The 12,494-nt window shown below is 40.3% G+C and overlaps 1 protein-coding gene across 18 annotated transcripts in view; it reads left to right on the top strand.

The window, feature by feature from the left end:
- Positions 1–12,494, top strand: part of PITPNM2 (phosphatidylinositol transfer protein membrane associated 2) — a 451,974-nt gene that overhangs the window by 44,949 nt on the left and 394,531 nt on the right. For 2 of the 18 annotated variants that reach the window (XM_077461878.1, XM_077461881.1), the window contains exon 2: positions 6,641–6,754. The exons of the other annotated variants lie outside the window; for them this stretch is intronic. The gene's annotated coding sequence lies outside the window, so the exon portion shown is untranslated. The remainder of the gene's footprint in view (positions 1–6,640; positions 6,755–12,494) is intronic. 18 annotated transcript variants of the gene reach the window in all.

Here is a 12,494-nt window from a genome sequence, read left to right as displayed (position 1 = left end):
ACTGAGATAGGCAGTCATAAACTAAAAGCTGCGTAAATTCCAGAAAACGTACCTTAGTTTGTAGATGTGACAACGTTTGCGCAAACCAATAAATATACAGTTATTGACTTTTTTTTTTACCAAAGACATGTGGCTGAATACATTTTGGCCTAAATGTATGACTAAAATTGAATTTATTGGATTTTTCTAATAACAAAAAGTAGAAAATATCATTTTTTTTCAAAATTTGCGGTCTTTTTCCATTTATATCGCAAAAAATAAAAATCGCAGAGGCAATCAAATACCATCAAAAGAAAGCTCTATTTGTGGGAAGAAAAGGACGCAAATTTTGTTTGGGTACAACATTGCATGACCGCGCAATTACCAGTTAAAGCAGCGCAGTGCCAAATTGTAAAAAGACCTCTGGTCATTTACCAGCAAAATGGTCCGGTCTGAAAGTGGTTAAGCTGCATAAAAATAGAAAACAGTTTTTTTCCCTATTTGAGTTGTTCATACCAGCACACTGCCTTGAGGTGGGGAGAATGCCGTTGTGTTAAAATGCAGACATACTACATTTTTTACACAATGTACAACACCCCCACCTTAGGTCAGCCCCTGGCCCTGCGATGCAGCTTAGTTGCGATGCATAGAAACATCATTTGGGGACATTTTCAGAATAGTAAAAAAAGGAGGGGGAGGGGATTAAATAGTTGTTTGCGCTGTAATAGTTACAGGCACCATCCTACACAAGGAATACCAGCCTGTTTGTGCTGGTTGATGTGAACGAGCCCTAAACCTAGTCATTCAACTGTCAAATGCTTGAGCTGTTACTGCCCACTTGACTTCTTGCGTTTGACAGTTGAATGTCAGGGGTGGGGCTTTTATTGACTGAGCAAAGTTGACAACCCGTGTTGATGACCAGTGAGGGTCCACATTGTCAACCTAAACGCATTTTTTAGGTTAGCTAAGGTCTACTTTAAGAAATAAAATCTATAGAGCAGTGGCTCTCAACCACTGGGCCCTGGCCTCCTTCCTGCTCGGTTGCAGCTTGTTGTCTCAAGCTTGGACAGATCCACCAGAGGTTTCCTTGCTGGGCATTCGTTTCCTAAACTCATAAAGCCGTCTTTAAAGGCTTAGTTCACTTATATAAAAAAAACTGCCTATGCAGGAAGGAGGTGTTTGTACCTAAAAAAAACAATCTTTGCAGCTATGACTAAAGCTGAAAAATGCATTTGCTATAGGTATAGGCCATTTACATACCTTCTGAAGCTTGACTGGAATACTCCCAGGATGTTGCTAGGACGTTGTTAACCACTTACAGACCGGACCATTTTGCTGTTCAAAGACCAGACCACTTTTTGCAATTCGGCACTGCGTCGCTTTAACTGACAATTGCGCGGTCGTGTGACGTGGCTCCCAAACAAAATTGACGTCCTTTTTTCCCCACAAATAGAGCTTTCTTTTGGTGGTATTTGATCACCCCTGCGGTTTTTATTTTTTGCGCTATAAACAAAACTAGAGCGACAATTTTGGAAAAAACGCATTATTTTTTACTTTTTGTTATAATAAATATCCCCCAAAAATATATAAAAAAACATTTTTTTCCCTAAGTTTAGGCCGATACGTAAAAAAAATCGCAATAAGCGATTATTGATTGGTTTGCGCAAAAGTTATATCGTTTACAAAATAGGGATAGTTTTATGGCATTTTTATTAATAATTTTTTTTTTTATTGTGACTGCGACATTGTGGCAGACACATCGGACATTTTTGACACATTTTTGGGACCATTGTCAGTTATACAGCAATCACTGCTATATAAATGCAGTGATTCCTGTGTAAATGGCAGTGAAGGGGTTAACCAGTGGGTGGCAGTGTAGGGGTTCACATGGTTCACAATCACATGGAGCAGAGATCAGCGTCACTAGTTGCTAGGCAGAATGGAGAAATGCTGTTTACAACGGCATTTCTCCATGCAGCCATCCCGTGAGACGATCGCGGGTATGCCCGCGGCGATCGAGTCCACGGGACCCACGACCAGACTCACGGGGGTCCCGACCGGTACGCGAGCGATGGTAGGGCAGCATTGAAGATTGGACGTACCTGTACGCCAATATGCTGCCCGTGCCATTCTGCCGACGTACATCAGCGTGCGCTGGTCGGGAACCGGTTAAGTGAGGCCTAGTTGTTACTGTTCTCTTCCATCACAGGAGTGAGATTTCAATCACTGAGCTCAGAGTTACTGCATTGGGGGGAGAGTAACCCAGGGTGGTTTAAATCGCAGGTGATAAAGGCAGGGGTGAGCAGTAACAATTAGGCATCACTTAGAAACATCCTGGGAGTATTCCAGTCAGGCTTCAGGAGGTGTGTAAATAGCCTACACTTATAAGAAGGGCATTATTCGGCTTAAGTCAGAGCTGCCCATTTTGTTTTTATTTACAGACACATCCTACCTGCATAGGCAGTTTGTTTTGTAAAGGCGAATTAACCCTTTAAGTGACTACTTGCCACCAGCCTCCTTCTTTTTGGGCATCAGTAGCAGTCTGCTGCTAGTAAAGCCCAATCACATCTTCCCCAATGCTGCTGGGCTGTGTGGCCTCCTTGCATGGCTGATGCTGGATGGTCTGTAAAGTGTAATGCCTTGTACACATGATCAGACTTTCCCGACAACAAAACCGTGGAATTTTGTTTAAAGGATGTTGGCTCCAACTTGTCTTGCATACACACGGTCACACAAATGTTGGCCAACAATTACGAACGTAGTGACATACAACATGGATTTTCAGCTCTTTAGCGCCACACTTTGGGCTCCTTCTGGTGATTTTGTGTTAGTAGAAGTCTGGTAAGTGTTAAGTCATGCTTTTCAGTTCATTTCCGAACAGTCGTTTGTCAACCAGACATGTTGCGGAATCGGAGGAGATAACGTGTTATTTATTATTGGCCCTGGAGTTATTGCTTTAACATTATTTCTTTAGTTGAATATTGATTTTGATTTGGTATATATTTGGATGCATAGAATGCACTTCTTGTTAAGTTCTATTGGCAGATAGCATGTCTAATTTTATTTTTCTTTATTTTTTTAATGCACAATAAAAAAATTGTGGAGAATAATAATTGGCCATGTATTTTACTTCAGATGATAGTTTGGGAGTAGGCAGTTACATTTTAAAAAATACAATATAAAATCGACAAGGGACACCAACACAGTTGTATCTTTGATCTTAAAAAGAACAAACTACGGGATAATGGTGTTGTGGTAACTTGCACAAATAAAAAATAAATAAATAAATAATATTATTCTTGATATCACTAGAAAAAAAAACCTTTGAAAATTTGTTTGCAATAACTCCATCAGTATCACCAGCAAAGCAGCTTCATTATTATCCCATTAAAGAAGAAGAGAATTGAGCACTGCATTTGGAGATCATAATTTGCCATGAATGTTAATTCTCCATTACAAATGCTAGTTTACAAGACCGACTGCTTCTGGCTCATCCTTGCTTCCGAGCATGTGTGTTTGTACTTTGGACTTTTGTCCGACGGACGTGTGTACACATGATCGGAAAGTCCGACAACACACATTTGTTGGCGGAAAATTTGAGAGCAAGCTAGCTAACATTTGTTGGCAGAAAGTCCGACACCAAAAGTCCAATGGAGCATACACACGGTCGGACTTACCGCCAACAAGCTCACATCCAACATTTTCCATTGGAAAATCAGTTTGTGTGTATGCGGCATTAGAATAGGCTGACTACTGTACGTGTGTGCATGTGTTGGAGTGCTGTAGTGGCGTTCTTTGGGTATCACAGCACTTGGATTTCATGCACATTGCTGTATGTTTCAACCTATTGCCATTTTTGACTGAATATTCTCTGTTTAATTAAATTTTTAAATACAACACTTATTTTGCATTCCTGTAATTAATGCATCGGTAGAACCCTTTTCCCCGTTTTTTTTAATTTTTATTACTGTTGGGGCATGGAAGGTGTTGGTCTTACTAAAGTTGAGAACCACTGATATCTGATATGGGAAATAAAACCGCAAAAAAATACATTTTGGATTTGAATGAAGACATACCAGATCCTGCTTATGTATGGTAATGAGAATGCATCAGCTGTTTTCTTCTTTTCATGGAGCTTGACTTTATTTTTTTGCCTTATTTGTGAGTCAAATAAGTATTTGCTGGTTAATGTTTTACAATAAGACGTGTGTTGGACAGTGTGGTGCATTATAAAGTTTTATGTTCAAAATGATAAGTGTAAGAAGCAATACGATGGCTATCTTATCATGTATAATTGTCATCGTATTGCTTCTGTAGTGTGCAGTGTCTGATCTGAGCCATCCAGTAATATATTTCCCTCAGGGATGGAACATTTTGTGAATCATTATCTTTGTTTCAGAATGATTCCTTCCCCTACTAGTAAAAAAAGGTTAGCCATACATGGTATAACAGTTATGCACTGCAATGAACAGAATGCTGGTTTTAGTGTCAAGAGTGTAGGTTTTGGCACTGAAACCCAATGTCTCCCTAATTACCACTAAGCTAAAAAGTGTCTCTAAAGGTAAAGTACCCGCTGTGACTTGGACTTTAGATCTTCAGGTAGTGGAAAGTTTAATTTCCTTTTAAAGAACTCCTCCACCACCATCACCACCCCTTTTCCACACAGCGTAATCCACATGGGTAAATACCATTTTAGCATTGCTTTTGAGCTTTGTCCCTGTATGGCCAAACCCATCAATGCATAATAAAAAAAGGGGGGAAAAAAGGCCCGCCTGGACCTTGAGCCTGGACCTTGAGCCTGGACCTTGAGCCTGGACCTTGAGCCTGGACCATGAGCCTGCTACGCATGTGCATCGTGGCCTTTGTTCATTCCCTGGATCTTTAGGTTTGTACATGGTATAGTAAAGAGGGTAAAATAAGTATTGAACACGTCACAATTTTTCAAGGTAAATATATTTCTAAAGGTACTATTGACATGAAAATTTCACCACATGTCAGTAACAACCCATGCAATCCATACATACAAACAACAAAACAAATAAGTTCAGAAATTGGGTTATGTGTAATAAAATGGAATGACACAGGGAAAAAGTAGTGAACACGTTAACTGAAATTTGTTTAATACTTTGTACACAATCCTTTTGTTGGTAATGACAGCTTCAAGGGGCCTCCTGTATGGAGATACTAGTCGCATGCGTTACTCAGGTGTGATTTTGGCCCATTCTTCCACACAGTCTTCAGATTTTGAATGTTCCGTGGGGCCTCTTCTATGAACTCTGATCTTTAGTTCTTTCCATAGATTTTCTACTGGATTCAAGTCAGGTGATTGGCTGGGCCATTTTAGCAGTTTTATTTTCTCTCTATGAAAACAATGGAGTTTCCTTGGTGTTTGGGATCATTGTTTTGCGTAAACGTCCACCCTCATTTCATCTTCATCATCCTGGTAGATGGTGGCAGATTTTTATCAAGCATGTCTTGGTACATTTTTCCATTAATCCTTTCTTCAATAATATGACGTTTGCCAGGACCGTATGCTTAAAAACAGCCCCACACCATGATATTCCCACCTCCAAACTTCACTGTTGGTATGGGGGTGTTTTTGGGGTGATGTGCAGTGCCATTTGACCTCCAAACATGGTGTGTATTACGGCATCCAAAGAGTTAAATTTTGGTCTCATCTGACCAGACTATACAGTGGGAAAAATAATTATTTGATCCCTTGCAGATTGTGTAAGTTTTTCCTTCAGATTTACCAAAACCATATAATATGAGGTCAAACCTTAAGAGTTTCAATTTGTATGCAATCAGGCAGGCCCTTCTACTACATGATTTTGGTGAACATGAAGGAAAAACTCAGCAGAAAAACTGATACTGTGTATAGGGCTTTGGATTGTTTTGGATTAATTGTTATCATAGGTGTATTTTAAAAATCAAGAAAAAAAACACATGACATAAATGCAGTAAAATATCTTTACCTAGAAAGTAATTTTTTACACTGAAACCCATTGTCTCCCTACTGGTCACTAAAGTGTCCCTAATGGCAAAGTACTGGGGCTACAATTTGATCCGAGGTAAGTTTCACATAATGTGCTAGTATGCGATGACATTGTCTTGCAGGTTTAAAGAAAAAAAAACAGCCGTTTTACTACCGCTTTAAAGAGGAAGTAAACCCTCCTGCAAAAATAAAAAAATAAAAACACACCCTGCAAGATAAAGGCATAATGAGCTAGTATGCATAGCATACTAGCTCATTATGAATTACTTATCCGAGAACAAATCCCCTGCAGCCATCCTCATCTCCCGCTCAGGCTGTCGACATGTTGCCTGGGGCTCTCTTCCGGGTATCACAGCTCCGGCGTTGTGATTGGCTGGAGCCGCAATGACGTCACTCCCGCGCATGCACGCGGGAGCTGCCGCAAACGGCACAGTACAACTGAAGCAACAGCACGTACTGCCATTGCTTCAGTTGGCTTAAGTGCGCATGTGCCGCATGAGGTCGGCACATGCAAATACAGGGATATCTCCTAAACCGTGCAGGTTTAGGAGATATCCAGTGCAGCTACAGGTAAGCCTAATTATAGGCTTGCCTGTAGTTTAAAGTGGTTGTAAAGGGTTTACCACCACTTTAACTTGCAGATGGACTTTTTTTTTTTCTTTACAGACTTTGTTTTAAGGCAAGTCTTTCACACCCTTCGACTGAAAAATCGAAAGAGCACAGTGGAAAATTGTCATCGGAACGGCGTCTGCTTCTAAACAGATGAACACAATTTGGGAGGTTCGTTCGTTTGCACTGTTCAGCATGGATGGGAAAATCTGTGAGATCTTTTTGTCAGCTTCCAGGCCAGCTTTAGTCATCTTCAGTTAGAGGCAGCGTATATAGTAAAATGCATATGAAGGGCTCAGCAACAAATGCCTCCTTAGCATTTTGTTGGTAAGGTTTTAAAGGCAGCGGTAGAGGCCCTTATGTAAAGTAATGGCATTGTTATTTTTTTCAGAGGTGTGGAGTAAATCGTGTGTCTCTTATACCGATTCTACATGTAACTCCAAGCATGTTTCCTTCTGTATGTGCTGTAGTTGTATTACTCCTTTTAAGGTATTTCATATAAACTGCATTGCCCTCGTGCCAAGACTATGAACTTTACAGAGCGCTTTTCCTCTTAGTGGAATTAGTCTGGCCTGAGGACGATAGTGGAGGTAATGCCCAGAGCAGTCAATCTTCTTCTTTTTGCTGTCTGCTTGTTGGTTGAAATGAGCAACAATTCCAGATTATTATTAGTATTTTTTTAGGAGTTGCTTAAGGCTCGGTTCACACAGGGGCGACTTGTCCAGGCGACTTCGCCGCCTGACAAGTCGCACTCCGTTCTATACTACGGAACCGTTCTAATAGGAGCGACTCAAGTCGCTCCGACTTAGAAAAAAGGTTCCTGTACTACTTTTGCGGCGACTTCGGGCGACTTGCATTGACTTCTATACAGAAGTCGTTTTGCAAGTCGCCGCTGATCGTGTGCAGGTCGCGGCAGGTCGCGGCGCTGCAAGTCGTGCCGCCTGCTGTGTGAACCGAGCCTTAATTTCAGGTACTTCTTTTTTTTAATTTGTTTATTAAAGTGTTGCTAAACTCACAACAGTAAAATCAGTCTGTATATGCAGTAAAGTATGCTTATACTCACTGTGCAACTTAAGGAGTTAATCCTCTGCATTGTGTAAAAAGGCTGTTTGATCCTGTCTTCTCTGATCCTCCTCTTGATAAGACCAAGCCTTTGGAGTCACGCTGCGCATGCTCAGTTCTATGTGTATTGCTAGAGCGTTTTCTTTTTTTTTCCTTGGAAGGGTGCATGTGATCGGCACAGGGCGAATCGTCCCTGTCCAGACAGAGGGGCAGGGGTCCTGCAGCCTCAAATGACAAGAGTGGAATGAAAGCTCCTCCTATACATTTTAACCAGACACTGATAGAAGTCACAAGACTGTTATTTACTGGTGATAAGAAAAGGTATTTAGCAGTTTATATTTACTAAAATAATTGTATTTCCATGTTCTGTGTACTGTGGAAGACCAGATATAGTGAATGCAGGGTCCTGGGTTTAGTAACACTTTAAATATGCTTTTGTGCAAACATTAGAGGGAGAGTGCATGTTATTTTTATTTTTTTGTGATGTTAACACTGTGTACTATGTGCACAAGAGATATTTATATAGGAATGTGTTCCTTTCATGTTGCTCTTAGCTGTTAGGACATAGCTCTATTGCAGTAATGGCCATTAGTTTACTACATCTCAGGATGGATATTCTATACCAAGTTTCCTGTTTGGTCAGACATTTGTTTCTGGCCCTATTTAAATTACAGCAATTTTCCAGGTGCCTGGGGAGCTTTATCATGAGCCATTTGTTGACTGGTTTTAATCTATGTCCAGGAAATAGCATTTTATGGTATTCAGAAAAGGCCACTTGTAAATCAATGCAATACAGATATCATGGAAAAAAACAGCAAAGGAAGGTTCTTATTACAGGTCCTTTAAAGGATAAGTTCACCTTTCGTAACTTACACTCCTCAAATTCAGAGTCTAATGCCACGTACACACGACCGGACTTTCCGGCAGAAAAGGTTCCGACTGAATCATTTCATCGTATATTCCGATCAGGTGTGGGCTTTAGCTGACTTTTTTTATTTTTTTTTATTTTGACGTACCTAGAAATAGAACATGTTTTAAATCTTTCCAACTGAATCAATTCCTATCGGGAAAACTGCTCGTCTGTGTGCTGGTCCGACGGACCAAATACGACGCAAGGGCAGCTATTGGCTACTGGCTATTGAACTTCCTTTTTCTAGTCCCGCAGACTTTGGTGTGATCGTTGCTAGGCAAGTCCATTTCAGTGGAACTCCATCGGAAAGACCGTCAGAGTTTATTCTGACGGAAATCCAGTCATTTGTATGCGGCATAACATGTTACAAATGGACTAGCCTCCGATCCCCAGCTCTGACAGCTAGCGGGGATACACTGACAGGTCTGCAGGAGACTGCTTTAGGAGGTGCAATGCTTTACAAGCCCCAGAAACAAAAAAATAATAAATGCATGTTTTTTTACCTGCAAAATAATGTGCATTATTATTTTTTGTTAAAAGGTGAACTTATCCTTTAACTACTTCTAGTCTGGGCCTTTTCTGGCACTTTTTGTTCACATGTAATCCATATTTTTTGCTAGAAAATTACATAGAACCCACAAACATTATATATTTTTTTTACAGCAGAGGCCCTAGAGATAAACTGGTGGGTTTTGCAATGTTTTGTCACAGTATTTGTGCAGTGGTTTTTCAAATGCAATTTTTTAGTTTAAAATAAACTTTTTTGAATATAATGCAAAAAAAGCACAATACAACCCGTTTTTTTTATTTTTTATAAAATATAAAAGATGAAGTTACGCAAAGTAAAGAAATACCAAACATGTCACGCTTTAAAATTGCGCACAACGTGCAACAGCAACAAACAACATAAATTTTACTATCCATGTGCGACACTTTAAAAGCCTTTACAGGTTACCACTTTAGATTCACAGAAGAGGTCTAGTGTTAGAATTATTGCCCATGATATGATACTTCACATGTGGAATGATCACTGTGTGCGTGCAGGAGCAAAGTGTGCGTTTACCTTTGCACACAAGCACGGGAAGACGGGGGCACTTTAAAAAAAATGTGTTTTTTTTGTTTTTTTACATTGTTGCTTTCATTTTTATTTATTTATCACTTTATTGCTGTCACAAGGGATGTACACATCCTTGTGACAGAAATAAGTATGTGACATGTCCTCTTTATGGAGAGACCTGGGTTCTAGAAGACCCCAAATCCCTCCTCTGCACTTAAAAGCATTCAAAAACACCAAGATCTGTGTTTCTAAATGCTTTTGATTTTCAAAAATGGCGCCAATGGTTTCTGAGTAAATCGAAAGTGATGTCATCGCTTCCAGGTTACTATTACGAACAGCCTATCAAAGCTGATCCTGCCATTGCTCGGCTGTCTGGCCAGCTGGCAGACACGCCAACTGGGCACTTGGGTCTCCCAGTGGGAACGGAAAGCCCGAAAGAGCTGCGGGGGGGGGGGGGGGGGATGAGTCTCTCTGATTGTTATTACAAATGAGCCAACTGCCAGCGCTAAAAAAAATGATACCGGGGTGAGGCATCATCCCATTATAACCACCAAGTCCAGCGACATACGGGTATGGACGGAAAGGTTAAAGAGGTTATTCCATGAAAATAATGATTTTTTTTTTTTTTCTTTTTTTTTTTATTTGCAAACCCGTGGTTGCAGGAAACAAAATCGTTCTGTCTATTGCTTAAGTTTATTGGCCGATCCATTAAAAGCACTGCACTTCCTGTGTGATTAATATCTTATCCCAGCAGCTGTTAAAACATCAGGGGTGCCAAGGTTCACCATCACTGGTGTAGGCCTTTCATGTACCTCCCGAATCCTGGCAGACAAAACTCCAAAAGATGACTTTGTTGCTGGGACATTGCTATGGTACAGTCAAATTTGGGGAAAATGTCAGTTTTTGACTTTTTAAGAAAAAAAGCAAATAAAAAGTAAGGTAATTTAATTTTTTTAAGGTATGCTATCAGAATGAAAATAAAGTAGGTGTTCTCCCAATTTGTCTGCTAAAGTAGAAATTAGTTTTAAAGTGAACCTGTCCTCAGATCATGCACACTATGGTATTTGATTTCTGAAAAAAACAACAAAAACTTTTTTAAACACTTTTGAAAAGAAGCCCTTGATCACCCCTGTATCTGTTGGCATTGTGGAGAAATTCTCAGCTAGTTTTATGAGAACAGATCTTGACATCCTGCCAGTCCTCTTACATACACAGTCTTTGTTGTGATTTTTTCAGCATTTTCAAGAGATGGAAGGAAGACTTTTTTTTTTTATTTTTATTTTTTTATGATGTTTAACTGCTTTTTGAGAATATATAAAATATTTATATGTCCATAATCTGGAAACACTTAAAAACGTCAGTTGTCTGGCACAGCCCACTTCTTCTGCCCTCACTACTATTCTTCCTTCTTTCTTATTTTCTTCCTCTTTTGCCCATCTTCTGCTTTTAGCATTTCTTCACGCATGATTTGTAAGTCAACGTATTGCTTTTTTTTTTTTCATTATTCTCAAGCCAACCAAACCAAAATTAGAAACGTAAAGCAAAATTTGGTTATCATGTGTGTTGGTAAGCTGTACTTCTGATTATGTGATGACTGAGACCCCTTTTATGCTAAAAAAAGCATCTGAGAAGCTCACGAAAACCTATTTTCATTAAAATCAATGAGTGCTTTCACACTGGGGCAGTGCGCTGGCAGGGTGGTGAAAAAACACTCCCTCTCCATTGAAATGAATGGAAAGCGCTTTAAAAGCACCTGAAAAGCTCTTCTAAAGTGCCTGAAAAGCTCTTCAAAAGTGCTCAGTGTTTTACTGGCAGTTTCCAAGCCCCTTAGTGTGAAAAGGGCCTCAATGATGCATTTTGTTTCACCTTTTTACATGTTAGGCTACTTTCACATTGAAGCATTGCGGGCGCTGGCGGTAAAGCTGCGCTATTCGGCCGTTAGTGGGGCTGTTTAACCCCGCTAGTGGGTGAAAAGGGGCTAAACCGCCCACAAAGCACCGCTGCAGCGACGCTTTGCAGGCAGGTTTGCAGTGCTGTCCCATTGTTTTCAATGGGAAGGGGCGCTTTAGGACGCTTTAATACACCGGTCCTACAGTGCTCCAAGGATGCAGCTTGCAGGACTTTTTTTGAACGTCCTGCAAACACACCGCTCCAGTGTGAAAACCCTCAGGCTTTCACACTGGAGACACAGCAAAGGCTGTTTCAGGGTGCTTTGCAGGCGCTATTTTTAGCGCTGTAGCACCTGCAAAGCAACCCAGGTTGAAACGTATTTGGCCGCTAGCGGGGTGCTTTTAACCCCCGCTAGCAGCCGAAAAAGGTTTAAAACCACTCGCAAATCACTGCTGCAGCAGCGCTTTGCCGGCGGTATAGCCGCGCTGCCCCATTGATTTCAATAAGCAGGAGCGGTATACACACCGCTCCTTCGCGCTCCAAAGATACTGCTAGCAGGACTTTTTTTTACCGTCCTGCCAGCGCACCTCTCCCTCTGGCTTTCACACTGGAGTGAATGGAGTGGCTCTTTCAGGGCCTTTGCGCTTTGCGATAAAAAAAAATTGATGAAACTGCTAAAAAAATTTAGTTTAGTAGCAGTAACAAACTTTAGAGCACTGTGAAATAATTGCTCAATGTCCCAATTTATAATTGAATTGTAATTAAAAAGAACCAAAGGCAGAAATAATCCGAATGTTGCTTCCAATGGATGTGTCCAGTATACTGTATGGGTATAGTACGGTATGTATGTGTGCATATGTGTGGGTGTGTGTGTTTTATTTATATATATGTGTGTGTGTGGTTATTTAATTTAATTTAATTTGTATTTTTTATATATATATTATGGTATTATTATCCTGGATATATTAAAGTGTATACAAAAAATTTAAATT

This window comes from Lithobates pipiens, unplaced genomic scaffold (assembly GCF_037356315.1).
Source record: "Lithobates pipiens isolate NorthernLeopardFrog02 unplaced genomic scaffold, aLitPip1_a1.2 Scaffold_3, whole genome shotgun sequence".
Lineage (NCBI taxonomy): Eukaryota > Metazoa > Chordata > Amphibia > Anura > Ranidae > Lithobates > Lithobates pipiens.
This window is presented reverse-complemented; position numbering and strand designations above follow the sequence as displayed.